Source organism: Centruroides sculpturatus, unplaced genomic scaffold (assembly GCF_000671375.1).
Source record: "Centruroides sculpturatus isolate CEXI.00-Female unplaced genomic scaffold, Cexi_2.0 scaffold461, whole genome shotgun sequence".
NCBI classification, from domain to species: domain Eukaryota; kingdom Metazoa; phylum Arthropoda; class Arachnida; order Scorpiones; family Buthidae; genus Centruroides; species Centruroides sculpturatus.
Genome location: NW_019384704.1, coordinates 192,246 through 198,245, shown reverse-complemented (window position 1 = coordinate 198,245; position 6,000 = coordinate 192,246).

Below are 6,000 nucleotides of genomic sequence, written 5' to 3'. Positions count from 1 at the left end.
TTAATAAATAAAAGTGTTCAATTAAAATGTCAAAAAGTAGTAGATAATAGTCCGAATTATTTAGAACTTACTATAGTTAGATTAAATAGTCAATTATTATTTAAAAAGCATGTTATAGAATGTGTTACTAGTAAAGTTATAGGCTACACTTCAAATCTAATATACCTTTAGAAATAGTAGTGATATGAGCAGCTTTAATCACGAAATTAATTTTTAGGAAAAATCAACTGGATATGTACTTACAATTTATCTTCTAATGAAAAATATTACGGTTGAGAGTATACGAAAAATTATTTCATATCACAATTTAAAAATAAGTTGTTCTGATAATATTTTTATTACCATAAAATTAAGTTGTATTAATAAAATTTTGTCAATAACAAGTTTTAATATAAATATTTTTTTAAAGTGAGTCGCGATTTGAAATAATATAACACTAAAATTATTTTGGAAAGGGTTTTATTGATAAATTCAGATTACAAATAAAATGGAATTGATTTCAGATTAAAAATAATTTTATTATTAATAATTAAAAAGTTTTTATTCAAGTGAGAGAAAGTTTCCCAGTCAAAGGGGAGGTTGAGTATTGTCTATAAAGAAACAAACAATTTTTTTATATTAGGAAATATTGTTTATTCGAATTGAATACAGTTTTAAAATTGAGTATTAAATGTTTACAATATTGTCCAAACACTTTTCTATAAGAGTCTGATGTATAATTTTTAAAGTTATATTTTCTCATCTGAAATTTAGTTTTCATATTTAGAAAACTTTTCAATTCATTTTTAATTTTCAATTTTAGTTTATTTTAATTCAGTTTATAAAATAATAATATTTCTAAAAATACCTTTGAAATAATATTTAACTATAATTATGGGGAATTTAATGATATTAAATTCAATTATTTTCAACAATAAAAAACAGCTTATTTAATTCTAAAAACATAATAAAATTATAACACTATCTGCCTTATGTAAAATTAGATTTAGTTTTAAATATATTTATTTATTATTATTTAAACTTTCAGAAAACGAACCTCTAATTATAATTGGTGAATCTTACCGATTTTAGAATGTATTAACAATAAGCCAAAATTTATTAAATTAAAATAATACTTACAAACAGAAGACATTTTTATGTGTATAAGAAGTTCTTGTAGAAAAAATATATCTCCTGGTATTTTTGAAACCGTGTCGGTAATTTTGAGTAATTCGAACACAAATCAATTATTATATTTATTCAGACACTTGACAAATCTCATCATTAAATTTTATTCAGTTGATACGTGCTCATTGTATTTTTACACGTTTCGGGCATTCCTTGCCCCTCTTCAACCAACTAAAATAAAAGTTCACAAGTTACAACAGTTTTATAAACAAACAAATAAGGTTACGTTTTCCAAAACATACCTTTTTTCATTACAGAGTACTAAAAGTTAAAAACATAAAATTTCTTTGCACATTTAACTTGTTATCTATCAAATTACAAATGGTTGTAAGGTTTGTACTTTTAAAACACCTTTACACACACGACTTCTTATTATCTAAAAAATATTAAAAATTCTTAAAAATTTTTTTGACTTTATATTATCTAAAGATTTTACATCAATTATCTTGNTTCTTTGCACATTTAACTTGTTATCTATCAAATTACAAATGGTTGTAAGGTTTGTACTTTTAAAACACCTTTACACACACGACTTCTTATTATCTAAAAAATATTAAAAATTCTTAAAAATTTTTTAGATAATATGAAGTTAAATATATTAAGATTTTACATTAATTATCTTGTATACAACTATTTTGATAACAATACTACAAATTACGTACCTAGTTATTCATTTTGAATTGTTATAAAATTTAAACAATTTTAAAATTTTCCCATATACGTTTATTATCACATTTCAACTATTTTGATAACAATACTACAAATTACGTACCTAGTTATTCATTTTGAATTGTTATAAAATTTAAACAATTTTAAAATTTTCCTTTATACATTTATTATCACGTTTAAATCGATTTAACAACAATACCAAAATTTACATACTTGTCTTTCAGCTAAATCAGAGACAAATATATTCTGCCAACCTTTCCTCCCCCTTTTCCCCTAGTTGAACCTTCCGTTTGTGCCATTTGAGCCAATACTGTGCCGTTAGAACCTTTCCTAATATCATATCTGTGCTCTTTTATCCTTACACTTAGGTTTCTAGTAGTAACCCCAACATATTTTTTATTTATTCCTAATATTTGATTCTCGTATGGGATCTTATATAACCTGACATATCCTCTTTTTTAACCATCTTTTTATCGTTTCTAAGTATTCTGTACAAATTCGGAGCTCTTTTTAAGACCATCCTTATATCTTTCATACTTGCGACTTTTTTCATAATGCTTCCTAAGCGCTTGTTATACGTAAATTTCGTGTATGTGGATGGACCTCGAACAGATACTATATCTGTGCCAACTTCTAATTTATTGATAATCTCCTTTATAACATTCCTCTTGTAGGCCAATGCTTCTGCTACTTGCATGATTTTTTCTATTTCTGCATCCCTGTCTATTATACTTTTGCAGTATAAAAAAGCCCTCCTAACTAATGCTCTAAATGCTGCTAATTTATTTTTATAAGGATCATTAGAGCTAGCAGGTATGTATAGTGGGCTATGCGTAGGTTTAATAAATACCCCGGTAGATATACGTACCTCTCTAAATATAATATTAATGTCCAAAAAATGTACCATAACAGAGCTTTTTTGCTCTAGTTTTAAGCTAAGGCCTTCCTCATTATCGTTAATCCTATCTATAAAGTTAGCAATTACTCGATTGTTTTTCATATTATGAATATATCATCAACATATTTTTTGTAGTATATAATATCGCTTTCGAAATTACGCAGAACTTTAACCTCTAGTCTACTAACAACAAGCTTGCATAGTAGCCCTGAAATTGGGCTTTCCATTGGGACCCCCCTACATTGCTTATACGTTTGACCTTCGAAAGCGAAGAAAAATTCGCAGCAAACCAGGTTAACCATTTCTACCAATTCATTTCTATGATGTGCTAATGTAGGGTTTACTCTATTCAAGAACTCCAAAAGTGCTTCTACACACGATTCAATTTTAATAGAAGGGAACAAATTTTCGTAATCTAAAACGGTCCCCACTTCCTCATCCACTAAGGTAACCCCTTGTAGTTCTTTGACCACCATTACAAGATCCTTAGCCACCAATTCATTACTTTCCATCTTGGAGGAGATATACTCATGTAACCGAATTTGTACAGAATACTTAGAAACGATAAAAAGATGGTTAAAAAAGAGGATATGTCAGGTGTATATAAGATCCCATACGAGAATCAGATATTAGGAATAACTAAAAATTATGTTGGGGTTACTACTAGAAACCTAAGTGTAAGGATAAAAGAGCACAAATATGATATTAGGAAAGGTTCTAACGCCACAGTATTGGCTCAAATGGCACAAATGGAAGGTTCAATAGTACGATGGGACGAAGCGGATATCCTGAAACAGATACACTCTCCGACTTTGCCAAGAACGGCTGAAAAATTAAAAATTTATAGAAGCAAACTTAAAGGGAATCGCATCAACGCAAGAGATGCAGAGGGACTTTCTTTCGCATGGAAGTTTGCAATTAAAAGCTTAAAATAAGAGAAGGAACTTTAATAATATTTGTCGTAAAAACTTTGTATATTTAAGTAGAAAAACTCTGTATAGTTTAGTAAGCAATATTAATATTTAGTATTAACAGTTTGTCTATTAAGTTAGAGGTATTAATAAATTTAGTATTTACAATTTGTTTGTTATATTTGACTATTTTATTTTATTTTTAGTGTTAGCAGCATTTGTATTAATTTTATTATTTACAAACATTATTTGGCTATTAATAGCCTATATGTTAACGGTTATTAACATTTATCTTTTGTATTTTGAACTTGTTGTTTTATTTTTGGAAATGTTCTAATTAACCTGATGATGATCCATTGATTGGATTGAAAACGTTTGTTTTAAAAATATATCTTTCAGCGTGTGATCAGGTGTTGATTAAGTTATACAAATATTTTCAATACAACATAATTATAAATTGTGATCTATAATAATTTCACTCGTATATTCTCAACCGTAATATTTTTCATTAAAAGATAAATTGTAAGTACATATGCAGTTGATATTTACTAAAAATTAATTTTTTCATTAAAGCTGCTCATATCACTACTACTTCTAAAGGTATATTAGATTTGCAGTGTAGCCTATAACTTTACTAGTAGCACATTCTATAACATGCTTTTTAAATAATAATTTACTATTTAATCTAACTATAGTAAGTTCTAAATAATTTGGATTATTATCTACTACTTTTTCACATTGGAATTGAACATCTTTATTTATTAAATTAATTTCCTTAAAACGAAACAGTCAATATCAGTAGTAGTTGTTTGACACATACTGAACACAAAGTTGATTTTCTAATTACAAATTTAAATTAAATTAATTTTATTTTAACAATAAGCCAAAGTTTCTATATTAATTATTATATGTTTTAATATCCGAGAAAATTAAAACTCTACAATTGTATGAAATAATATAACACCAAAACAAAATTATTTTTGAAATTTTTTTATTAATACATTAATAGATTAATCAAATAACCGAATCCCTTCTCTGTTGCTTTTTTATAATCATCCATAAAAAAATCGCATTTACTAGCAAAAGCTTGCCGCCCCAAACAACTTACTTGACTTTCATCGCGATTATTTTAAAATAATATCAAATAATGCGTGTTTAAAGTTATATCTCTCATAATTCTATTTTTTGGAAACAAATTTTGCATTATAATTATCACGCTTACATTATAATGATGAGACTCTGTTGTAAACAAAGATGCAGTTTTTGAACTGAGTTCATGCATCAAATCATCAATTATTATTAAATCCCATCCTTGCACGGATTCAGGTAAACCATACATGAATGTAATATCTCTTTCCTCATGAAAAAATGGTAAATATATGGAATAACACCATAGAACCTTTTTTAATGTCTTTTCATAAATTTTGTTATGAATAATTTTTCTCACTAGTGTAGTCTTTCCACATTGTGAAGGTCCAACAATTATACAGTTACTAGGATGTTTGAAATACATACTCGTACTAATCAAACTTATAAGCTTTAGTAAATTTATAATGCTTTGTTCCGCAAGTTATCTCTCTAAATATTAATATATTCTTTTTGTTCTTTTCTATATAAAGTTCATTCATAACTTCTGAACATTCCTCGAACGAATAGTATAATTTATTACTAACTTCATTAATTCTCCCATCCTCGTCGACAATTATAAAACCAAATTTTCCATCTCCTTTCCATATTTCATTGTTAACTTTAAAATAACGTAAAACAATAGGGAAATTATCAGGAATATCGAAAGAAAAATTATTTACTGCAGCAATACATGTATCCAAAGACTTGTACAAACGAGGAGAAACAGAATAATTTCTATCGCCGTCGTAAGTAATAATAAAACCATATGTCTCCATGATTGCAACTTTCAATCTCGGTATTAAAAATAAATTCTAATGTTCCTTAAAACTATATTTATATCAAAAAACCGACCAATCGTATTTTTTCTATAAAATAATTCATAATCAAAATAAAAATTAGTTCATAAAGTGAATTAGAAAATATAATTAATTTTTAAAAACATTTAAAATGAAACTAATCTTTGTTGTGTAGTTTTGAAACAGTTTGCCATCTTTCTAAGGGATTTTGTTGTTAAAATAAAATTAATTTAATTTGAATTTAATAATTAATACAGCCTTATTGTTAAAATAAAATTAAGATTTGTGCTCGAAAAATTAATTTTGTGATCGGTATGTGTCAAACCACTACTACTAATATCTGGTATGCTTTTATCATAGACAATAAAACAGTCATTTACATATCTTTAAAAACTTAGTACACCTCAGGTTTTATTGATTTCTTTATCAA